This window comes from Manis pentadactyla, chromosome X (assembly GCF_030020395.1).
Source record: "Manis pentadactyla isolate mManPen7 chromosome X, mManPen7.hap1, whole genome shotgun sequence".
NCBI classification, from domain to species: Eukaryota; Metazoa; Chordata; class Mammalia; order Pholidota; family Manidae; genus Manis; species Manis pentadactyla.
In genome coordinates this window covers 2,347,946-2,374,634 of record NC_080038.1, presented here as the reverse complement: position 1 = coordinate 2,374,634, position 26,689 = coordinate 2,347,946, and the positions used below count along the sequence as shown (strand labels likewise).

The 26,689-nt window shown below is 41.5% G+C and overlaps 1 long non-coding RNA gene across 1 annotated transcript; it reads right to left on the bottom strand.

The window, feature by feature from the left end:
• On the bottom strand, positions 1-24,931 carry LOC118935943 (uncharacterized). The gene is made up of 3 exons (XR_005034057.2): positions 24,830-24,931; positions 14,732-14,898; positions 1-188 (listed from the first exon to the last, which is right to left on the bottom strand). It is a non-coding gene; the product is annotated as an uncharacterized LOC118935943 (long non-coding RNA).
• Positions 24,932-26,689: the final 1,758 nt, after the last annotated feature.

The window sequence follows — 26,689 nt, the reverse complement described above, 5'->3', positions numbered from 1 at the left end:
TACTCGGTTTTCTTTGTATAATACAGGTTTGTGTCGTTGATAGATTACAGATCTGTATGTAAAAGTTAAGTCCAAAGCCTAAGTCTAGTTGGTTTTCCATTTATAAAACACTTTTAGAGAAAGACGGTGAGTGGTGAGGACAGGTGTTTGAAAGGAGGGGTCACTGGTTGAACACGGTGGGTCATCTTCTGAAAGGGAGAAAATAAAAAACCCTTATTTTTTAAAATAAGTATTTTCAGAGAGGTTTCTTAATAATTTGTATGAAACAGAGTAAATAAAAACAGTTCCTGACTTCACCATCCAGTGTTCATGGAAAGCTTTGGTACAGGCTCAACTGCAAAGGATTTTTCTGTCTTTTCTATGTTCTCTCTTTTTCAGTCTTTTCTAGGCTGTGTACTAGCTTGCAAAGCATCTGTTTTTCACACTGTTGCTTGTGCAAAACTATTCCAAACAAAGTATCACGACCACTGGCTCCATCCAGATCGGGTGCTGGTAACGACCACTTACCGAGGTCCAGGGTCTTCCGGGGGCACGTCCCCACCAGCCGGCTCCCTCGGAGTTCTGACTGGCATTGCCCCACGGCCTCCGGCATCCTTTGCTCACCTCTCCAGGCACACCCCATCCAGCCCACCATCAGTGCGGCCAGACCCCGCATTTGAGCCCAGTGGTCCCGCTCTGCAGTGACCACAGTGGCTGTCCTCACTGGCCTCGTTCTTCTCTGCTTCCCCCACAAACCGTGCCCAGCAAAGGTGCCCCCCGTGTGTCTTCTGAAATGTGACTGGGCTCATATCTCAGCCGCAGTAAATAGCAAAGTCCGTGTGAATCTTAGGAGGTCACCCCTGCCCTGAGGGCCTCACGGTGTTGCCCTGTCCTCCCACCTGGAGTAACCCTCCTGTGTTCTGCCTCCCATCAAGCCCACAGCTCAGTCACCTGTCCCCCTGCGTTCCTTTGCACAGCACCCTAAATTGACTCATTTGCCTGCCTTTCCCACACAATGGAAACCACAGGAACTCTTCTGTGCTCCCCAAACACGTTCTCTTCAGCGTCTCTCTAAGTGGCCAGTAGACCTTTGCAGAAGACCACGTACAGTGTCTGCATTCCCCAGCCCAGGTTTCCAAGATGTCCCTCACCGTGTCCACAGGCTTCTCTCTGCCTTGTCTGGGTACATGCCAGGTACCTGCTAGGCCCCTGCCATCCCCATGCAGAAGGTGGCTCCTGGAAGCTTCTCAGGAATCTTACCAACGATGTTGTGGGTCGCCAAGAAGGACCACCTCACAGTGTATGCTTCCAGCTTCTAAAACTGCATCCTGTTTATCCTGAACCCCTCTCCTATTCTTATTCTTCCCTTAGCCTCATTTTACTTCTGTTAAAATTAAGAAGGATTCCCCAGGCCTCAGGCTTCTCTCCCAGGAAATCATAGGGCACTTAAAAAAAATCTTCTGCAAACATATATACTCTCTATTGATTTACTTCAATGATGTACCACTTTATACAGTCATGTATTTATTATTTCTTTTCCTTATGCTGGGTCTAATTGGCCCGTGTTCTAGCATCTTAAGGGAAAACAACATTGATTTTAATCCTTTTTAAAGACCTAATGTGAAAATAGAAAGCTGTAAATATGCCTCTAACTACCACTTGAGGCGCATCCCACACATTTTGATAAGTTGGGTTTTTAACACTGCTCGTAATTTCTTCTGTGACCCACGGGCTATGTAGAAATACCATTCCTTAAATTGCTGAATATTTGGATTTCTCAGTTGTTTTCAGTGAATTCTAATTTAATTCTGGTTTGGTCAAAGAATATACTGGATTGAATCTCAGCCTCCTGTGGCCCTTGTGAGGATGTTCCGTGGGCACTTGGAGAAAAGGTGTGTTCTACTCTTATTGGTACATGGTCTGTGGAGCTCAGTGACCCCAAGTCACTGGACGGGCTTAGTCACGTCATCTCTACTCTTATTGATGTTCTATCTATTTGCTCATCAATTTCTGAGAGAGGAGGGTTGAAAACAGATTCTGTAATTAAGGATTTGTCCATTTTTCACTTCAGATCTGTCAGAAGTGTGCACCATCTATTCTGAATCTCTGTTATTACATACAGTTTTCAGCACTTTTAATTTTCTAAGTGATTTGACCCATTTATCATTTACATTTATCTGGTTATAAATAGCTACTTCTGCTATTTTTAGGAGTGGTCTTTGTGTAGTCAATCTTTCTCATCCATTTGCTTTGAATTGAATGGGATTTTTATAATTAATATGCATCTCTTACAATAGCATGCTGTTGGACTTTGATTTTTACCCAATCTGGGTATGCCATAGCTGTATTCATACAAGTAGGTCATGTACACGGTTCATTTATTTTTTTGAGGTATAACGCACACAATGGATGGCATTCCATTTTCAATGCACAGCTCCCTGAGTTTGGAAAATTGTGTACAATGGCGTAACCATATGCTTCCCATCATCAAAACATAGAACATTCCCGTGACCCCAGAACATACCTCATGCATCCTTCACTCAAATCATTCTTCTTTTCCTATTCTAAGCAACCAGCGGTATGTTCTGTTGTTTTCTGTTGCTTTAAATTAGATTGCCCATTTCCAAACAACACATGCATGGACTGAGAGGGTGCGGTTCTGTGTTTCTTTGGCCCCACATATAGTTTTGAGACTTACCCACATTGCAGACAGTGTCAGTGTGTCAGTCATTCCTAAGATAAACTCCATTCTAATTATGTGTATGCACTACCTTTTGGGGGGCCCAGCTGTTAATGGTTTAATCTTGAGTCTCCCTGAACAAATATTGCTGTGCCTTTCGGTTTTACTTGAGCAAGAACCTAGGAGAGGGATTGCTGGGTGGCATGATGTTAATTTTTGAATAGACTTTATTTTTAGAGCAATTTTAGGTTCACAGCAAAATTGACAGGAAGGTACAGATTTCCCTATATGCTCCCTGTCCCCTGTTGCTACACAGCCTCCCCCATTATCAGCATCCCTACCAGAGGGGATATTCGTTACAACCGGTGGACCTAAAATCATGCAGCAGCATCTGCAAACCTGCATAGTCTACATTAGGGTCACTCCTGGCGGTGTACTCCCTACGGGTTGGGACAAGTGCGTAATATTCCCACCATCACAGTGTCATACAGAATAGTTTCACCGCCCAAAACATCCACTGGGCCCCACCTATCCATCCCTCCCTGCCCCAGTCCCTGGCGGCCACTGACCCTTTTATTGTCTCCATAGATTTGCCTTTGCCAGAATATCATAGAGTTGGAGTCACACAGCGTGTAGCCTGTATGGCAACTTTATTTCTAGTTGCCAAAACTTAGAAGCAGCCAAGACATCCTCTCAGTAGGCGAATGGATACACAGGCTGTGGTCCACCCAGACAGTGGAATATTATTCAGAGCTAAACAGAAATGACCTATGAAGCCATGAAATGACATGGAGGACATTTAAATGCATTAAAAAAGAAATCCTATGTACTCTTAGTCTATTCAAATCAGCAGTAATTGACATCTTAATTAATATTCTCTGGAGCGATCTTCCAATAAGAAAACATGGTAGGTCTTTCAATCTTGTTAATTTTTATAGATACACATCCTATACAATGTCATATATAAATGTATCTGAAAAATATAGATTATAATCTGTTCACATGTCTGTAAAAATTATAAAATTTTTAGGTTTTATTTACTTATCTAGGTACCTGTCATCAATCTATGTATCATTTATCTGTATCGATCCATATATATCTATGTAGATCCATATATCTCCATCCATCTATTTATCTTTCTATCATCTATTTATCCTTTATTTACCTAGATGATCTTTAATTTTTATCCAGCTCACTTCAAATACTTTAATGTTTAGTATTCTTGTTTTTTCACACAGACGTGCATCTCAAAATGCCAACTGATGTGCCCGTAAATTACATCCTAAGATTCAAAGCTGTCACTTCTCATCACCATTGCTTATAGACTATTCGTCAGATTAGAAAACAATGACCGTTTTGCAAATTAAGCTGACCAGTCAGCCCTCACCTGTAAGTCCAAAGGCCAATCTTCTCCTTCTGCTAATGCCTCAAAGCAAGACAGGATTTGAGTTCTCGTGGCCACATCTGTTGTTGAGATTCATCTTAATTTTTTAGGGTATATCTGCCCTCCAGTTACCTTTATGTACAATTTTCAGAATTAATCTCTACAACCTGGTTGCTGTCATCTCTCCAGGTCCTTGGTGGTGTTTCCCTAAATGTATTTGCAGACCACGTCCATTTCCAGGGCTCACAACTTACAGCCAAGATGCACCTCAGCAACATGATGTCTCCTGATGTCATTTTCCTTCCTTTCACTGGCAGCTGGACTTCTTGACTCATCTGCATCTCACACCTCGACTTCCTCATCTGCCATCCACACCTTAGCCCCCTTACAAGCATCCATCCTTACCTGTCTCACCTCCAAGCATCTCTTGCTCAAAACCACAAATGTTTGCCATCAACAGTTCAGCTTGGAGTATTGAATTATCATGTTGAACCAGTCCCAGCAACGACAGATGTATTCTGAGTTTCTCTGCGAGGCACACACCTGCTATGATACCTGGCTTTCATGCTGTCTGTGCACTCGCCCGCATGCTGTGGAGCAGAGCACACCGGCTCCTTGGCTTATTAGCACCCACATCAGTGAGATTTCATGTCTCAAACTCCCTTGACAAGGGGCACACAGCACTGATGAGTCACCAGTCTTTCTTCCCTGATTTATGCGCCAAGTCAGATGTAGTATCTTACTCTTTACTGTCAGTCACATAGCCATTTATGTTTATGCATCCTGCAAAAAAATGTATCAGCATAGAAATGAAATGATTATTTTCTTCAGCACTTGCCTACAACCCTTGAGGGGTCAGATTTCTTACTGGAGTCCCCATGCCTGGAATAAGACTGTATTAACTAACAGCTCACATTTTCTTGATAATGGGAATGATAAGGATGGAATGTGTTGCAGAGATATTTGTGTGCTATAATGGTTCACCAGAACAAAAATACACACCATGCGGATGGCAATCTGAAATCAGGAAAGGGGAAAGGGGACACTAAGTATCATAATTATCTAATTATCATTGCAGCTAGGTAAAGCACATCGATACTTTGGGGCAATGGCAACTGAAATCTACACCCGATTGTTCATGTGAAGGTGAACTTCAGCCAGGGCAAAACCCAACTTGCACACTGTGATACCCTTTAAATTTTCCTGCTCCGAATTCACACTGAAAAGCTGTCGGCAGCTGTTGAGATAACCTGCCTCATTTGGCCACTGATTCATAACCTCAGTAAGGAATCTGTAAGCTGTGACCATACTGGGTAAGCTTAGGCATTTTAGAGTGAATGATAATATCAGTAGCAGACTACACAGAAGAGAGGCAGGCAGAAATTGTAAATAATACTGAGGGCCTCATCTTAAAAGATCGAGGGAAGTGTATGGATGTCTCCCCAGTAGACATCCCCAGTAGAATATAATGCTCTTCATGACGAGGATGTTGACTTACACAGAAAAAGGGTTGCAGGGTCTTAAAGACAATACATTTCATACACTACTTGCTAAACTACCTGCTCACGTCTAATAAAGGAGGTCATGTCCATGAAGAGAAAAACAAGGCCAACCTACAATAACTCAAGAAAGAGATGGCAAGAAAATAAGAGTGTGAGTCAAACATGAACGAAACTCAGTAATAAAAAAAGAAAAAGTCACAGGAATCGAGATTAAATGAAAATCAGGGAAGAACACCAATTGACAGGGGAAAAAATGGAGAGAGGGTCAGTGTATGAAAAATACAGTCACTTAAATAGAAATCAAAAGGCCTAGAAAAGGAGAGAGATGTCAGGAAGTCTGCTATATGTATAATTGGAGTTGAGAAAACAAACTAAAGCTATACTGTGTATCAATTACAGATTAAATTTTAGAAATGTGTTTCGTAGCCCTTGAAATCACTATAGGAAAACACTCATGTGAGGGATAATTAATCAGTCATAAGTTAGAAAGAAATACTGAATGCAGTAGAAAGTATCTTTGGTTAAAGTATTAGTCTGATTTATAAGGATTAACATTTAGACTGGCCTCAATTGCCCCATAATAATATTAATTGCCATATGAGAGCTTAGGATAAAGCAAGATGAAAGAACAAAGTGGGCACCAAATATTTTTGCATCCAGCCCCACTGTGTCTTGAGTGTAAAGATAACAGGAAAATTATTTTCAGTAAAGGACATTTCTTACGGACACTTTCAGAGGACATATTTCAGTCAGAAATTAAATGGTCAAAGGAAAATACATGGAAACATTTCTAAATATGAAAACTTGAAAATGCAAAGCAACATTAGTAGATCACAAAGGGAAAGAATAAAAATTAATCATAGATGAATCACAAAATATCTTGAATACATTCCAAGTAAAATCCTGATTTTTAAATGGGGAAAATGCAAAAATACATCACCTAATGAAAACCAAAATCAACTAAGAAAAAAAAAAGATGACACCAAATTAAGTGTTTAACCCAAAAGGCACCATATGCTTACAGAGGAAATAAGAAATATCCACTGAAATGACAGAGATCACAGAAATGCTATTCTCACTACCAGTGTCAATATTTCCCATTGTGTGGAAAGAATTAGCCGTGTTAACAGCCAGTACAGAGGCAAGAGAGTATAAGGAACTATACCTCAATAGCAAAAAACCCGACAGCCCAATTAAAAAATGGTCAAAGGACTTGAGTAGACGTGTCTCCAGAGAGGACACAAATGATCTCCGGGGCCATGAGAAGGTGAACATCATTATCATCAAGGAAATGCAAATCAGAACCCCAAAACAATGGGACAGCACCTCATACCTGTGAGGGCAGCCTTTATGATAAGAAATAATACAACAAGTGCTGGTGAGGATGTGGACAAACTAGAATCCTTGTACGCAGGTGGTAGAAATGTAAAGCAGCTTTTAAGGAAAACAGGGTGGAGATTCATTGCTAATTAAACCTGGAGCTGCACACTTCTGGGTATTTGCCCAAAGGAATGAAAACAGGGTCTCAAAGAGATTATTTGTCGTCCCATGCTCACTGCACCATTACTTACAATAGCCAGGATGTAGAAACCACCTGAATGTCCATTGATGGTTGAGTGGATAAAGAAGACATGATTTGTGTATACACACAAATCTCCACACACAAATTCTGGCTACTTAGTCTAGCACCAGGTTCATGAAAGTAAATCCATAGCAAGGATGTATGAAAAATGCAGAGGGGAAATACATGTGGAGAAAAGGAATAATAGAGGGAAACAGAGTTCTCCAAATTGCTCTGCAGAGATTCAAATACAGTACTCTTGGCAGGATCTGATTTACATAATCAAACAGGACATGAATCATATCCAAGAAGAATCTTAAGAGGCCTGAGGAATAGGGCAACGTGAACTGCCACAGGTCAATACAGAAATGGAAGGTCAAGTCAAGTGGTACAGAAAACTGTGGAAGACGTATAAACAAAAAAAAAATGCGGTGAAAAATCCATCAACGCTGAGAAGGAAAGGTGTGAGGGAACCCCTCAAAATTAAATGGAAAAACAGCCAAGTCTTAAAAGTAATTGTAGAAATAAAAATAATCATATTTTTGTTCCTATAGAAAAGACTGAAACAACTCTAAAGTATGCACTGTGAAATTACCAAAAGGCAAGAGTTTAAAAATAACAAAAATATACAAATGAGCATTCAAGTGAAAAACACCAACTCTCGAACAAAGGGATGAGACAGACTTCTTCCAAAATTCTTCTTAGTGATGCCATTTGTAAGAGAAGGAAATATCTTTAAAGTTCTAAGAATAACATAAACTTCCCTTTTTGTTAAGCAAGCCAAGTTGTCCACCAATAAACTAAATTTAACATCAAGTAAAATCTTAGTCTTGCAGTACCACATACATTACACCAATTTATATATAATATAAATGTTCATAGACAAAGATACAGAACTCAAAACCTATATATTGTCCTACAACCAATCAATGATAGCCAAGCTATTCTAAGTAATCTTCCTATTTCCCTTGCAAAAAAATATAAAGGAATAAAGGAACAAATCTTGGTGCTTTGGACATTAATTCTTACAGAACAACTCACAGACATTGTAATGTTTCTCTTTTTCCAAATTATTCTCCTGAAGTACAATATATGTTCATGGAAAATACCTACAAAATTTAGTATGTCAGAAATCTGTGTCTACCAGGGTGAGTCACAGCATCGATGCCACGATGGCATGGAAGCAAACGTTCAATTATTTTCACAAGTGATTTCCTTTTAGAAGACCTAAAAGGGGAAACAATACCACGTGCAGCCCAGTCTGAATATCAGCTTGGTCCCACAGACGCGGCTAACGGCGTGACGTGCATCTGCGGTCATGGCTGCCACCAAAATCTTTCAAGATCGAGAAACGTGCACAGGTGTAGTGCCACATGTATAATGTGTCCTGCAGGCCAAGAATCTTAAGCAACTTACCACTGGGTAGAACTGGAAATATATATATTTTTTTCTTTTTTTTTTTTCCAAAAAGTTCCATGTTTAGCAATGTTGCCTACAAATCACCCTACGAAGTACATCCCCTCTGCGTTAACAGCCACCTGGGCTCAGCGAGGCAGAAAGTCTCATTGCCTCCCTCTTAACAACAAACACACCACAGTTCGCTGTGTCTGTGCCGTCCTACGTCTAATCCCTAAAATACTCAGTTTTCCAAGGGACTGGACGACAGTCGCCATCAGGTCGTCCATCCTACAACAATGAGTAGGGTCTGTGCTCTCATGTTCTGGTGCACCTGCATGATTCTTCCTTGAGTTTCTGAAGATCACTGAGCCATGCTACGGATTTGGGGGCATCTCTTCGTGTGAATGCTGATCTGTGCTTTTGTTATTGTGACGCTAACCCCCCAAGGGACACTCCAGCAAGTATGGCTGTACGCAGGCTACTTTAAAAAGCGCCCACTAAATAATTTGTCCTCTACCACATCACACATGGGAACCTCAGTCCCCTCCCCTTGAAGCAGGACCGACTGGGTATGGCAGAAAGGAAAATGCTGTGTAGCCAGTTTTCATCAAGCTCCTGCAGAGCCCATGTGTGTGAGGGGCACCCACGGGGATGCAGTCCATCAGCAGCCAGCCCCCATTCCGTGCCCCGATCCCCGGTGACTGCACACCACATTCAAGTGTTCTAGTCAGCCCTCCCAGGGGCGTGCCGGCTTGAGTCGACTCCATCCAGGTGATGGGCATGTAAGCGGAAAAGCCATCTTTTACGTAGATTCTCCATCCCCTACCTGTCTCAGCCAGTCCCAGCAGAGACAAGCCACCCCCAGGGTGCCGTGTCCAAATTTCCTCCATCACACAAAATCCATGATCAAAAATAAGCAAGCCATCTGCCATGGACTCAGAGACCACATGTGTCCAACTCTGTCACAGGACATCACCCATGAAGTGCGAGAAGGGCCACAGGGGGCTCTGGGACTTGGTAGCCAGCAGCCTCTATGGACAGAACAAGGCTGTGCCTTCTCTAAGAAACATCAGTGGAAAATAATCACCAAACATTGTCAGGCCACATGGGAGCTCCTGATGAGTGGCCCAAAGGCAAGACATCAGAGTGCCTGTGACCTCATCAGTGATGTCACAGAGGCGACGGTCAGCAGGTGTGAAGATGACCCCTTGAGCCACAAAGCTGAGCAGATCAGGGCTCCGTGTTTGGGGACCCACGCTCAGAGATACAACCCAGGACACTTGAAAGCTAGCACCTTGCCTGTGTGTAACAACTTACTCCATGGACGGAGATCGGGTAGGGGTACGTGGGGATGAATAAGCTGTCAGGCAAAAATAGATCCTCCATAAATAGGAGTACACATTTATTCTCATGTCATACATACTCATATTTGTAAATGAATGCAATATCTTCATATAGGATTGTGTGAAGTATAAAGTCACTTTTCTGGGACTAATAAAACTAAATGGCGAGGGCTTTTATGACATAGAATTGCTAACAGTCACCGTAACATGTGGCCCTTTATTTACTTTCCCCTATTGCTTTTGTCCAAAGCCTAACTTTACATCCCCTTTCTCAAAAATTCAACATCACTGCAATCATGTAGAATAGAATCTAATGGAAATGGGATGATTTTCATTTTGAGAACATTGTTTTAGTTAGGGAAAAAAACCCACCTCACTCTCAGTATAATGTCCTAAGCTGTGTTTCAAGAAGGCTGAAATTAAATGGTTTCTGTGTATGACTGTTACACATTACTATTTCTTAAGCAAATATTTGTTATGTTGAGAACAGAGTTCTTTATACATATTTGCTTTGTCAAAGTAAATCACGGTGTGACAACATCATAAGACAAGGCTGGTTATAGGTGATTTCTGGGAAATGGTTTTCTCTTATTTTTAATCTCTTGTGATATCCATTCATATTTTAGTCATTTCACATAGCAATATAATCAACATATAACAATAATATTTTAAAATAAATAGTAATATGTATATGTAACAATGCACAAATAACAAATACTTCTAATAAACATATAAATAATATATACTGTATACATAATACACACATGCACACCTTCCAGTTAACATTATAATTAAGTGAATGAAGGTATGTGTAGGTGTTCTGTGAACTATACAATTTCAAAGAAGCTTAACTGATGTCATAGAAGAACAGCCTCTCTTTACAGCCACTATTATTTAGCACCTGAAGTAGTAGATGAACTTGGGAAGCATGGAAAATGAGCACTTTCAGTTACAGAAAATTTTCTCTAAACAGTGGTCCTCGCTCATGGATTTTTTAAACAGAAAAAGTGGGTTAACGAATGTGCAAAAACAGCCTGATCAGAAACCGAAAGACGTTGACCTTCTAGTCCAAAAGCAATGTTGTGAAGCTTGAATTGGGTAAGAGGTATTTAAAGTGTACGGGCCTGATGTTATCCTATTCCAGGCACTGCTCTCCATGTTTCTCCTCAATCTTCAGAAACAATCGTGTCTTTCTCAGGATTACTGTTCCCCTTTAAAATGTAGCCAAATGATTGCAAAATGAACTTCACTGGAAAATGGACACCCCCGTATGTAGACACGGCTGTGTGATCTGGGTTTGGCTCATTATTTGCACCAATAAAAATATTGTTTGATTTGATGCATACAGTGTGAAAACTCGGCATAGTTATCTTTTAAGTGCCCATGTGATCAAGTATTGGATCACGTCAGGGTGGCATTTGCATTTCTTATCTCCCATCTATCTGTGATTTTGAAACATGGTGTGTTCTCTTAAGGAGCATGGTGACTAAGAAAAGTAGAAAGAGAGGCAATGCATAATGTGTAATTTCTGTTTACCTGCAGGACATTGTATGTGAAACAAAAGAATAAAAGTAACCACAACAAAGCATCTTTACGTCTCCAACAAGTATTTTTTTCTTTTTTCCTAAACATCTCGTGTTTCATCCTTCATACTAAATAACATAAGACAGCAGCGGTGTGCCATTGAAGTAGGATATAAGGTTAGGCTTTAATAGGACTGTTTGGCCTCCTTCTAAGGTTAAAAACACAGCCCTGGGACAGACCTTCACTGTCCTCAAATCCGGGCTGGCAGTGGATCCTGGGTCCATGTTCTGTGCCAAATGGTGTCCAGAAGGTGCCTTGGGAACTAGACGCAGAGGACAGGCCTGAGGGGACCCTGGAGCGGCGTTGTGGATTTGCAGTTCAGGCTTGGGCCTGAATTTTCTCGGATACTGGTGCATAAACTCCCATCTCTGGCTTTAGTCAGATCTAACAGACACTGCCTTTGCACATGAATGGACTCTTACAGGGAGGCATTTTGTCCTCTGATGCCATCGTAGATGGTTGTCAGGACCTCTAATCCGTCCCCTTCCTCACAAAGCCACGCTTATTAGTTCCCCTGAATAAATTCTTCTTTACACTTAGCCACCCCCGTGGGGGAAAAAGCAACACAAAGTCATTCTGACTAGCCTTCAGTATCACAGACGCCCCGGGACCTGCCTGTGAATATGGCCCCTCATCCTGCACCATTTCATTAAGCAATTACATGACTGTCCTTCCCTCCATATTAACATGTTCTGTTAAAAAAAAAAAATGCACTCATTGCCATGGTAATAGCCAAGATCCTTTGTAGTTCTTGCATTTGTTCTCTAATGCAAACCACATCTATTTTTTGCTCAATCATATCTTTATAGCAAAATGCAACTGCTCATAGATGTTGATTTAGTAGAGGGGACCATCTGGAGCAAGAATGCCCACCGAGGATAGAGACTCCTGGGGAAGCGGACGCCTGCCTTGAAGGTTCGTTGCTGAAAGATGAGAATCTGACTAGCAAAAAGGCAAGAGGTAAAAAGGATCCATCCTGCAAAACCAAATGAGGGCCCCACACTTGCTCTTCTCCTGTACAAGACAGGCAAAACCCAAACAAAACCAAAAACATCAATTAAGAAAGGTTCAGGTCGCTTTATGAACATAAGGTGCCTGTCAACAGAAAAAAAAAACCTCAGAAGCCATAGAAAGCTCCTTGTCTGGGCCCCATAAATAACAAGGTTACTGTCAGAATAAAATCAGCAAAAATCAACATTGGTCAGCCACTGCAAATGCTTCCCACAATGCCTAACAAAAGTGAGAAAGCCTGGGACCCAGAGAGAGAATATTCAAGAAAGGTCATCCATCAAGGGTATGGTGCTCAGAAGGGCTTCCAAAGAAAACACCAGCCCCTTCCAGAAAGAGACACTACTCACCACCTAGTGTCCTGATTGGCCTATACCTTGTGTTCACAAGGGTTACATGTACGATCTTGATGTTTAGTACTTGATATATTTTTTTAGCTATTCTCCTGTTTTTCTCCCAGAACTAGATGTTTGTATACTTCTGTTTTCTCCTAATATCCATTCCCTTGAGCTGTGGATAAACTGATGGTGATCCATGTCTTTTCATTCCTACGTTCAAAGCATTTCTAGTTCTAAAGCTTTGATTGTGTTCTTTTTTGCCAGTACACAGATGACTTTCGAGAGTCTCGCGGCCTTAGGCGAGTGTCTTTTAAAGATTCAGACCTGGGTTTCTCTGTTCTTTGTAGGATAATTCCAACGCAGTGTGGTTTTGTGGTCTTGAATCTTTTGCTGTTGTCAGTTAAAGAGGCTCCTTTGTTTTGCTCTTGGTTATTTATTTTATGATCTTATGTTTGACCTTCAGATGTGGCATCGGCATCCCACGTGGGACTCGCTTTCCCCTGGAGATGTTTGCTCTGGCTTCTGCTCAGAGCAAAATTAAATACTCACCTCGGGCCAGTTTTGTTCTTGCCAAAGGTTCCACCTCACATACGGCTCTCAGGTCCTGCTTCCACATGATGTTTGAGAGCACCAAGCTCGAACCTCCAGAAGCCCTGTCTGAGGGTGGCATTTACGTCCAAAAAGCAGCCATGCAGAAAACCTGAACATTTGTCTTTGATCCCTGCCCGCATGTTTGGTTTTAATTCACTGCATTCTGTTTTTATTTGTTTCTGCTCTTTGGATTTAGCATCGTTTGGGGTTCTTGGAATTTCGCTTCCTTTCTGGAAGTTTTATTTTCATTCTTTAAGTATTAAAGAACATTTAACAGGATTGTAACAGATTTTTAATTGTCCAGTATAATACTGTGGCCCATACAGACTCGTACAGTATTCCTGTACAATGTGGTACAGAAGATCTCTGGAATTTGTTCATCTTGCTTAACTAGAGTTTATGCCCACTGATTTCTACCCATTTTCCCTCCCTCTCAGCCCTGAAAACCACCATTTCAAACTTTAAGTCCATGAATTTAACTATTTTGGATTCCACATCAAGTGGGATCATGCACCGTGCATCTTTCCATGACTGCTTTATTCCACTTGGCGTCAAGCCCTCAAGATTCATGCCTGTTATCGCATATTGCAGAACTTTCTTCTTTCTAAAAGCTGAATAGTATTCCATTGTGTATATACAGCACCTTAGTTTTATCTATTCATCTGTCAGAGGACATATTAGGTCATTTTCCGTACCTCAGCTAATAATGCTACACTGAACTTGCGTGTGCAAATACTTCTTCAATATGCCATTTCAATTCTTTTGCATATTATATACCTTGGGGTTTTCCTCGATGTTTTAGGAAACCTACCCATTCTTAAATGGGATACATAAACAGAAATGTTTGCAGTGTCCAGTTGTCCTGCCTCAGAGGACGTTTGTACACTCGGAGTCCTTTAACACATCAGTCATAATGCTGTGTGGACCACCCTTCAAACAAACACACCTGATGTCAAGATTCATATCATTCCCTAGTCCTCCTCTGAGTACACAAGTCAGACTCCTTGATGTTCTGCACAAAGGACTCTGTGATCTCTCCCTTCCACAAATTCTGTCTTGTACTCTGCCTATATCAGCACACTAGCCTCTGGCCATGTTGGACCATGTAGAATCCCTGAAATGCACAGTCCACTCCAAGTGTCTTTTTTTTAAACTCTCTTGAAGTCTCTCTGTTTAGCCAGCTTTTCAGTCTCTGTCAAGCTTTGGTAGAGAAGCATCAAACCCATTCCATTTGTCATCTTCTCTTACAACGAGGCACGGCCACACAATGGAGTTCTAGCCAATGGCAGATGGGTGAATGCTTACAAGACTGTAATCAGTACCCGCCTCCAGTATCACCCTGCCCTTTCTCCTCTTTCCCTACCTGTGAGTTGAGCCCACCATCACGAACAGCATGGATGCTGTGTACTCTAGACTGGGTTTCCTGAAGAGTCATCCTCTGTGGAGTCTTCAGGGACCAGTGATTCTGGTCAGTTTCCTCTGAAGATCAGTGAAACCATCCCACTTCAAAAGCGGGGATCTGGCCCTTACCTGGAGATGAGGGAGAAAATTTAGAGCAGGCTCCCATGTACTGGGACCCTGATATGTGACAAGCACACCTGAATGAGGAACATTAGAGCTCAGCTACGGTCACTCCAGGTGGGGCTTAGTGCCTCCCCTCACCAAACGGTGCCCAGGTCATGGAAACAGCCACTCAGAGCATCCCCGGAAATGCTCCAATGTGTGCATTCACCTGGTTACCAACACCTAAAGGTATCAGGGTGCATTTTCTGGGGAACGTCCCTATGGAAGGGCTGTGGAGTGCCTCCACCCTAATGCCCAAGAGACCTCCAGGCTTCACCCATGTACAGGTTCATTACTGGAAATGGGTATCCTGGGAGCTGCTTCTGTAAAGGGTGGGGTGTGTCATCGAGTTTGAAAAGTACTGACCGAGCAACATATCTGATACTCACATAATCCTTAAAACAGCACCACCACCCTCATCTCCGTCATCATTTCATCATACATATTATCTGTCAGTGAGTGTTGATGACATGCTTCATGTGTCAAAGGGGACAGATCCTACCTCACAGCTCTGCCATGTCCTGTGTTCATTCATGTCACTTTCTTCCCCTGCCTATTGAGATGGACCAGTAGGGAACCTAAGATTATCGAACTACTGGGCAGGCAGCCACCTTAAAGCCCAGTCCAGTTTCGTTCCATAAACATTCACAGAAAACGAAGTAAATAGAGAAGTTCAGAGATTCAGCCTCCACCCCCCAGCCACGCAGGGGTGAAAGTCATTAATTCCATGTTCTTTGATGCACCTCCGTTGCTTTGCCTGCTAAGCCATATTCAGTGAGTTCCGTTAGGACTGTCACGTAGCGTGGGCTCCTTACAAGGACTCAATGATCTGTAGTATCCAATGTTACTTGTCAAATACACCACTGGGAGAAGGCTCTGGAAAGGTGAGCTCCTCTGCATGGGAAACGTCCCTGACCTGCGTCATGTCTCATGGAGGTGCTCCGGAGTTCACCCCGTTGGTGACCATTCACCTCACTGGCATAAACCAACTGAAAAATGAGCTCTTTCTTGCTGCCTCATCCATCAGCACTTCCCTAGAGCCTTCAGTCCACGGCGATCAAACGCCCTGAGCTCAGGGCTGCTCACGGCTGCAGCCTTACGTGCAAACTTCCGTCTTACCACTGCTCAGCACGAAGGGCTTTCTGACATTCTCAAAACCAGAAGCAGAGATTCCTCTCCAGGTCAGTCTGTGTCCTTACGTGGAGGGAACTTCTCTGTCCATGTAGATGGACGGTCATACATTGAATCAGCTTCCTGACCTATAACACTCTGGGGGCAGAGACAATCTCCCAGGAGCTGCTTTCCTGAGAATGGTTATTTTAATTTTTTTTCCAAAATCCTGATGTCATAAAGGGCAACAGTCGGGCACAATTAAACAAGCCACAGGAGAAAGCAGGCTTTGAGGACCTCTCATTATTTCACTGAAATACAGTTCTGTTTTCTTTACAAGAAGGAAGATTGGATGAACATGGGTTAGAATTTACTGAGGACTGTGCTGGTGAACTAGACCTGCTATAACAAAATACCACAGACCAGGGAGCTTAAAAAACACACACTTATGTCCCCCATCCTGGTGGCTGGACTCTGAGGTCCGGGTGCGGGCAGGGCCGGGCCTCCTGAGCGTCCCCCCTGGGTGTGTAAGCACCATCTCCTCCCCTGTCCTCACGGGGTCACCCCCTGTGCATGTCTGTCTCGTCTTCTCGTAAGCTCACCAGATCCAGTGGAATCAGCCTCACCCTATGACCTCATTTCACCCTAATTGCCTCTTGAAAGACCCTGTCCCCAAATACAGCCCCATGCTGAGGTCCTCGTCGGGGGGCTCAGAGCACCAACACAGGAATTATGGGGAGACACCATTCATTCCCCTGTTGGTCGGTGTGAGCTCCGTCAGTTTAAAAGCTGGGCATATGGCGGTAAAAGTAGACGAGAGAACATTCCAGCAGGAGGGATTTCAAAGTCAACCAGGCATACGCACATCAGAGGAGAGAGCGGGCAGTGCTGCAGAGAAAATAAACAGGAGCGCGTGCTCAAGTGTAACCGAGGAGATGGCCATAAAATATTAGGATAGCTAACAAAGGATGCGTTGTCTCCGATTGGGACTTTCCCGGGGAAGCCCCAGGAAGAGATGGGGCCCCCATGCAAGTCCTTGTGCAGAAGTATAATAGGCAAAGGAAGAACATTTGACTCAGTGGGGGGAAGTCCTTGCGATGCATCAGGAAGATAAGGGTGGGACAGAGAAGTACACCGTTCTGACCTTCTTGGTTAGATAAGGCATGCTTACAGTTTGGAATGATTTCAGGTGTGGGGTGAAGGCATTTGTGGTTTTAAGTAGGGGATCATGCTCTGATGTATATTTTAAAAGGATCCTTCTGTCGACTGTATAGAAAATGGAATGACTGGGTAGAGTAAGAGCAGAGGTCGGCTGAGTGTTGCAAAGAAGTGTAACATAAGATATCCCATTAGTTCCCAGTTTAATAACTGGGTGATAGAGTTACTAAGTCAGGAACAAAACCTGCAGGAAAGGACACATTGTGGAAAGGCGGTGAAAAGAGCCGAGACTTCTGTTGGGAAAGATAATTTTGAGCCACTGATCTCACGTACAAGATATAGTGTGTAACAGTGAATGAGGTATCTTTTCATGCTTTATCAGACTCTTCAGATTTCAACTTGGTCGCATGATCTTACATCCAAGGGTCATAATGTTCAGCGACACCCATTATTATCGTTTGGCAGTTCTCAGAAATAGTACCACAATTTTTCATTTCTGACCAAAGGTGAGCAGCATTAAAAACTAAAAGGATATATAATGTCTGGAAACGTATATGGAAATAATAAATTCAAATTTAAGACAGAGATAGGAAACTTGAAATGGAAGCCAAAATTGGATGTCTACTCCTTTCTTTGGTCTTTCTTTTTTTTAACATATATATAGTGTAGGTTTTATTTTTTTGAAGTATATTTGGCATACAACACTGTATAAATAAATGTAAGGTCTACAGTATATTGACTCTATACACTTACATATTGTAATATGATTGACACTGTAGCCGTAGTTCCCACATCTAACCAGTGGGCTGCCTTGACAGTTAATGGGGTTCTTTCAAATTACAAGTTTTTTCTGTTGTACTTTTTTTTCTAGTTTCTACTGAGACAGGAGCCCTTTGTGTTATAATGCAGATGTTCTCAGGTATTTGATTCTTACAAAATTTAAAATTTGTGCCTCAGCAAAAATATCCTAATACCTGTTTTAATCTATTCTCTTGGAAGCATGAAGAGATGAGTTGGGAATTGGGAACATCCCCTGGAGTTCACGTATTCATTGATTCACTCATGTGTCAGGAAATATTTATTGAGAACCAACTCAATTTATTTGTTAGTAAGTTAATAGAACCACAGTTGACACTGATATCCTAGTCGTCGTAACAAATATAAAAAGCCCAAGGCACGTTCTTCTTTTTCAACCCCTACACAGTCCTGTTTCAGTCAACAAGATTGCAGAATTCTTAGGTTTAAAACATATATTCTTGTCCTATAATGTGTCCAGAATGTGAACACTAAAGTGTGGGGAATTGATTCCTCTAATGCTCACGGATCGTCAATATCTTACAATCGTTCTGTTCTTTATCGATGTGTGTGAACTCCCTCATCCTAACACAACCTACCTCTACGTGAGGATTTCAGTGTTTTAAAAAACACTGATTAAAAATAAGTTGTGCCTCTAAACAACTGTATTACCTATTAGATTCCTATAATCGTTTTCAGTGAATTGAATTTTAGCAAAATACAGTGCACCATATAAAATGTACCCGCCTGCCAATTTCTCCACTTAGGAATCATTTTTTTTAACTGTTTATAGTGAATAAATATAAGAAATGGGTTTTTTCCCCTAAATATGCCAGTAAGAATGGAATCCTGAAAACAGACATTCATATAGTTTTTTTTTCCATCTAATTCTCAGAATGATAAATAAGTCATCATCTTTAGACTCATACCCGAAAAGGGGGAAAGAATCTTAAAGTCTCTTATTTAAAGAAATGTCATTTTCAAGTCATATGCAGAATGTTAGTCCTACCACAGTGCTCAGTCAATGACCTTGGGTAAGTCCTTCTTCTTTCAAATGCCTCATTTTCCTAGAAAATAAGATGATCACAATGGTCGCTTTCAGTGCGATGAAGTTATGCTTCATGCAGAAGAGGAATAAAGCTAATGGACCCAGAGAAATGCTATTTATTTCAGGAACTAAAAGCAGCTGAGCATGAAAATAATGTTCCTGCATTAACATTTTATTATCTGCACACACCAGGTTGCTTCGCATGCCTGTCAATTAACAGAAATCTGGAAGTTAATGAAACAATACTTGTGCAGGGCTGGTGACTCTCCAGTTTAATTATTGCATTAAAAAATTCACGTGAGAAATAGTTAACCTACTTTGTTTAGTAAGATCCTTCTTTCCACACAGGTGGTTATCTTTATTTCCTTTGTTCGTTTTTAGCATCTCAGGTTCTGCAGGGAGGGCACAGGGGCAAGGAGCACCCACTGGCTGGACATCTTCGTGATGAGCAATGTCACAGGGAAGTCGATGTCAGGACTGTTTATTGGAATAACTTGGCTAAGAGTCAGATTACACATGGGTGCTTGAACACAAAGCCCTTTTATGGAAGTAAATTTTAGGTTCTATCTCAACTATGCAAGTCTCTATCTGGAATGTACACATACATTTCTTATAAGCCTTTAATTTTAATTTATCCATGTGTCCAACTGCAGTGTTCTCCATACCTGAGTGTGGCTGGCTAACACACGGTTGGTTGCTGATGATTGATTACCTAATCCATTCTGGCAGGTCAGCCTCATGGCTCTTAATGTCACCTCCACGTTGTGACACATTCATACAGACTAAAGCAGGTAGCACGATAATGCTGGCGTCACTCCAAATCCACGGTTCAGTCCTTAAAATGGACCATGATTTATTGATGAAAAATTACCTAGGCAAAACAATAAGTACATTCAGCTCTACTATCACCCCAGTTAAAATTGTTTATATCCATGTTTTCAACATGAGAAATTTTAGATAATGTTCTAATTCTGACCCTTTTTACATCTGAATTCAGATATCATTTCCACATCTGCACATTGCAGTTATTCAATAAGGAAGTTAATTACCTGTTTTAAATTTTTTATAGTAATGTGGTTGCTTCTCTGTTTTCCCAAACTTCCTAGCCATTCATAAATGTGTTAACTAAATTCAAAGGTGTCCTGCCATCTACGTGCACGAGTTAGTGGTCCATTAATGAGTAGGGGCTTATGAATAAAGAAAACACACTGTGTGCCCACATAGTTTGACCTTGAGTGCCCTTCTGCATTTGCAGATAAGCCACCGTTTCATCATCCCATTGTTTCGATTGGATGGTTTCTGTCAGGCGATTGAAGACCGTTCAGCTGCGTCCATCCCAGAGGAAGGCAGGTGGACAGGCGAGATTATACGGCTCCCAATCTCTCTCTTACCTTTACTCAGGTCTAGTGTGGAGAGGAGGCATGTGAGGTTATGAAGAGTGATATTCATCCCACTCAAGTCGCCATACTTACGTCCTATGTGCTAGTCATGGAACACCTTACTAAAGTGAAGTGTGAGCAATTTGAATTAGCAAACACACGTTACATTAAGCCATGTGGTATTTTGTAAAACGGTGTGGCTAAGTGAGCAACCTATAATCCCAAATGTTCAATCTTCACTCTTGTGCATTTCTTAACCTATTTCCGACCTGCATCTGCTTAAAGCCTCCCCAACACAATGTGGTCTGCGATTTGATGTGGATCTTTCTGGGGACAGACTTGCCAAATTTAAGATTTTTGCTTCTCTTCTCTACAGTCGATTTTATTGATCACTTTGTATAATCTTTTTTAAAATAACACACTAGAACAATGGCTCTCAGATGTTAATGTGTGAAAGAATAATAGGGGAAGCTTGTGAGAACACAGATTCCTACCAAAGGATGTGATTCAGACAGGCCAGGGTGGGGCCCATACGTTTTAATTTGTAATATGTCCCCGGGTTTATTCCTCTGCACATTTGAAAGCCCCTCTTGGATTAGCAAAGCGCTGTAATAGAATTCTGGGGTGGGGAACGCATATCTTATTAAAAACTTCATCCCTAGAGATTATCACCACTGGGAATGCAACAAATATTAGCTTATTCAGGTACATGAATGAAACAACTTACTAAATGTATGGACAGAGAAAAAGTTGACTTTTGTTGGACAATTTGTTATTTTAAAACATTATTTCCACGTGTTTGGCTCAAGGTAGAATGGAAGCATTGACCATGAATTTAGGGACACATGATTTTGCCATACTATGAATACAGAAAAGCAAAATAAAAATAAAAAGCTAAGAAAATGCAATGTGTCTTTATTCTATAACATCCTTTCTTTAAAATTTTCGAGTTATCGTTAACGAAAGAACAGGATGGAATGCTTATGACTTTGCTATTCCAGGTGCGATTTTGTAGGGCAAAGTCCTGTCTGCACACCCTTAGGCATTCTTTTTGAAAAATCATTTGTTTAAACCTTTTTTCCTTTCTCTGAAGCTAAGAATTTTGACGTGACATATATTTGGACTAGGAGCATGACATTCAAAAAAAATTCTGTATGCTCACCCATTTGGAAGGTTTCATAGCCTATAAAAATGTAGGATTCATTTCCGTGTCTTATTTTTGATTATGTAAAGTTTCTGATATTATATTAACTTGGGTCAACTAAGTATAGAAACACTGCAATCTGGTGTTTAAGATGTAAGTAGTGAGGAATAATTTGACCTCCTCACAGTCTGTGTGACGTATATGTTAAATTAACAGAGAACAGAAACAACCACGATTTATCTGTCTGGTTTGGCATTTGGCCAGGTTCATACTTTCTCCATGGTTTGATTATAGGAAAAATTGACCCAGAGCTGGAAAAATCTCCCCAATCTGCCTTGAAGAAGTAAAAGTTGTCAATGGGATTCCTACACACACACACACTAACCCACACACACCTCTTTCAATCCTCTGCTGTCCTCCACAATCCTCAATTTCGAACTTCAGTTGCTGAGGGTCAAGTGATTTATTGATGGCAGCATGGCTAAGACACATGTAATTTTCCAGTTTCCATTTTACTTCGTTCTGCCACTGGCTCTTGCAAATTGCATAAGAAATGCGAAAACATTGAGCACTGTTTCTATTCAGTGTACCTCCCGTTCAGCAGTATCGAGTCTGGTATTAGAGAGGGGTTTTTTTTCCTTTGCTTTTTGATGAGAATTACCTTCTAATTCCAAGTAACGGGTTATAAATGGAGGAGACCTTGGACATTTATACGTGGACATTTTTAATGATCTCACTATCACAGTTAAGAAATCAATAACGTGATGTATTCATGAACTACGTCTTGGCAAAGAAGGAATGCATATTCCTTCTGTTCGGGTTGTCTAGCACATTGGTTTTTGATATCAGCAATACGCGCCATGCACATATTTTATCTCCTTTAGTTGCCACAGAAACCCAACGATGTCGATTCCAGTTAGAGACAGCATATAGTATGCTCATCTATGAAGTTTCTAAAATTGGCCATCATGCTACTCTTCTACTTTAAAACTTTAGAGAGAGAATGAAAATGGCCACTGTTGTTCATTTTGCCTCCTACCACTAAGTACCATTAATCACCCTTTCTCTCCCTAGAAGATAAAAGCTGAATATGTACAAGTCACCAAATTACTTGTAAAATTCCAACACGTATGTGTGTATGTCTGCTCTCTGGGCATCTCAGCATTAATAGGTCTAGAGGCACCATCACTATCCCTTCATTGAACCGGAGCCGATGTCATAAATTCTCCCAAAGGATCCTAGGTAGCTGGTCGAGAAATTCCTTTCAGATTTGTAAAACCTCAAATGCACACCCAATGTATTTGTAGGTGACAGTGTAAGTATGTATAATAAACCATCCACCAGACAGAAAGAGCTCTGTGCTTAATAAATGATACAAAGCTTTTATAACTCGCTTCCAGTAGAGGCAGGAAAGGAACATGTTAGCACAACGTGAAGGGTCAATAAGAGATGCAGAGCAGAACTTCCCAGCCTGCCTGAGGAAAGAGAAGGAGCCTGCAGACAAAAAAGCCAAGGACTTGTGAGTGTGGCGTCTCCATCTGGCCAAAGGCAGGAGAGGCAGGCGTCCACGCGCACACGGCCGCATTGTGAACTTGGTGCATTTTGGAGTCATTCAGGAAAGTCACTACTTTGTGGATCCGTAGTGAGGGCCATTCTGCCAGCCTCCAAGCCAGAGCGCCGAGGGCACCTGCATCCTTGGCTTACTTACGGAATTCTAGACTGGTTCGGGACCTCTGCACCCGTGGCGCCTCATGCTTTCTGTCCTTTCATTGCTGCTGCTTAAAATCCTTATAGCTAAAAGGAACCACAGGAAAAAACACACCATTTCCAATTTTTGGCTAAGAAGATAATGCTTTGATACCCACTGTAGTGGGTGAACAATAGTTTCTCAGACCCTCAGGACACATTCAACAGAATAAGCTTCTCCCAGCGCCGAGCAGTTGGCGATGTACTGGGCAAGAGGCAGACATTGCAGAGAATCAGCCGAGCTCACTTCCACAGCCACAGTACAGCTCCCTGTGTCCCCATCATCCCACACTGGGGACCTGTGCTTCGTAACGGGCCTTGGCAATGCAGCCACAATGCCAGCAAGGAGTCAGGTGTGCGCTGCCTTCAGCACTGAAGTCTAGGTGCTCCTGCCGTCTTGTCACGTAGCAGGTGGCAGTGCCCAAGGGCAGGGTCGGCCCGTCCACGCCCAGTCCTCCTGCCGTGGCCGCATCCACAAGGCACGGGGCCTTGTTCTGTCCTCCACTGGACCCTCTTTATCTTGTATTCATTAATAAAAGCCCACCATGCTTGGAGTTAACGATGCTGGCAAAGTGGACCAATGGTCAAATATTCAGGCCTCCATCACATTTGCAGAAAAGCTAAAGAACCACAGCTGAACAAAGTCTTCCACCAGAAGAGGGAACAGAGAAAGAGGTGAAGGGACAGGAAATCAAAGCGCTCACTAGGATGACTTCTTTCAAATATGGTCACATTATCATGTTTTCAAGACATACGTGATTGCATAAAGTCTATCGCAGAGGAAAATTCAGGTGAGCCCGTCTGTGCTAAATTAACAAGCTCTGTATCCCTTTGCAATAACAAAGTGAACTTGATATGTCCCTTGATGTAGAAAGAAAGCATCACCTGCCTTGCGTATAAAATGATATTCCAGGAAATAAAAGCAGATGAAAGGAAGTGAACAAATCAGAAAGTTAATTAAAATACATCCACACTGTGAAGTGACCATCAGGCTGCCACAATGAACTCTTTGTGGAAGACAAGGGTGGTTGTGGTGGTTTAAACGGCCGTCAGCGATTCTGCAATGTGTAACTCGAAACGGCTCTGTGTGTACCATCCAAGGGAATTACACAAACACGGTTGCAAAATGACCTTCCCACTTTAATGTGGGAAACTGACAGTTTCCTCTGACTCTGCAAGCTCGCATATGCTAAGATCCTGCATCCGTACCCCTCTCAGTATTTACCCAAGGGAGATGAAAATATGCAAAGGACGTTTGTACAAGAATGCTTACCGCAGTTTTATTCATAATAGTCCAGTATTAGAAACAGCCCGCCTTTTCGCCAAAGGGGAACGCATGTAAAGTGTCATGTATTTGTGCAATGGATGGCTACTTAGTAATAAAAAGATACGGATTACAGATATACCCAGTAACATTGAGAAACCTTTAAAAAACATAAAGATGCTAGAAGAAGCCAGACACAAAAGTGAACACAGAACATTTATACAAAGTTTGAGAAAAAGCAAAGTTAATCCTACCATGAAAAACATCAGACAGTTGCTGGCGGAGGCATGAATCAGTGGGGAGTTCCATGGCGGAGCTGACGACCGGTGAGCTTTGCACCTGCAGGAGGTTTATGTTGAACTGGTGGGTGTCTTCATCAGGACCCATAAGCAGGGAACCGAGGATCATGTATTCCACTTATGTGTGTGCATTTTACTGAAAGTAAAATAAAAAGCCATAAGCAAATATCAGTAATATGCATGCTAACAGGTATAGCAACGAAAGGCTTCTTATCTACTTTGATACTACTTATTTTTAAATATATACACCTGTAAAAAGACGGCTTGATGAACGGAATTAGGCGTGAACAGATGAGTAGCTCTGTGATAGACCCACTAAAATAACACAGACCCTCTGTGGATGTTGTATGGCTGGTCCTGCTACTGTTTGTTCAGCTTTCCTGGATGTTTGAGAGCGTTACCATGCCATGTAGGGAAAATAAATCATTTAATCACACAGCTGTGTCTTAGAGAAAGCTAAAGCATGGCTCTTCAAGAGAGGCAAGGAAATAGAAAAAGAACGGGCACAAATTACCTAAAGATAACAGAAACACTGAACCTAATGGTTTTTGAGGGGGTACCTGTGGCTTGTTGCTTTTAAGGAATCTCCAAAAAATGCATATTGATGAATATGGTTTCTGTGGCTTTTGGCACTTCATATTTATTGTAGTGGAGGAAATATTTTTGACTTCTAACCGCAAAGAAAAATGTAATCTGTATTTAATGGGGATTGTATTGCAAGAAAGATTTGTATTTCTTTCCTCTGCCCAGATACGTAAATGCATCAACTATAGCCCTACCATTCTTCCAGCTCTTTTGTGCATGCAAAAAAATATATACTATTACCATGAGTGCCCATCCCTATTTGGTGAGCTCTCAGACCTTCCCTAAAAGAATGAGATATATTATTGAACAATTTCCACAATTAGGTCAAGTCTTATGGTGTAGAAGATAACCGAGTAACAAACATACAGTCTCCAATTAAAAGACATTTGCATCACCTTTCTTCATTAGTATGATAATGAGTAATTTAGCTAATCGTTTTGCAAAGAAATGATCACAAAAAGTACCAATCACTTAGTGACCTGCTATGAGGATAAACTTTTAAGTTCACCTTCATTGTCTTCTCCGGAATATTGAAACAGGAAATGCAACGCGCTTTAAATCTTTGTTCCAAGATCCTTTCTAGATAAGAAAGAATACTGATCTTAGCAGTATACTTCATATCATAAATGTTACTGCAGCATAAAGACATATCCCCTGGGATCATGAACAGAGAAAGCCCTATCAGCCGTTGTATTTAATATCATTCACTGGGGGAGAAGTATTTTGAGAGTGGGATATGTCATTTCTAGGTAGAAAGTAGTCCTCAGGAAGGTGAATCCGTCTGCTCTCTTTAAGGATCTTATCTTTGTCTCAGAAACTCAGATATATTGGTGGTGAGTCTATTTCATTTAATATGCCGGCAATTAAAAACTTTATCTTTCTGGAGAGCCTTTCATTTCTGGAAAAGGTATGACTTAGTAACTCATAGCCTGCTTGCAAATTTTTAGATAGATTTGATCCGATGTTATAAATTTTATGTTCTCCTGTGGTTTTAATGCCTTGATGAGTTCCTTTAGTGTAATTTTAGCTTTTTTTGAGTTTTGGTTTAGAAGCCTGGAATTCTCTACTTCCCCTACATTGCCACTTTATCTCAGTTATTACTTATTCTATATTCTCCTCTGCTAATTTGTAAATTCCCCTGTTCTTTGCTATCATTTGATAATCCGTTTTCCTCTGCAAGTACGTTTTAAAAAATACTATTTACAAACAAAATCCCAGTGACTTATTATG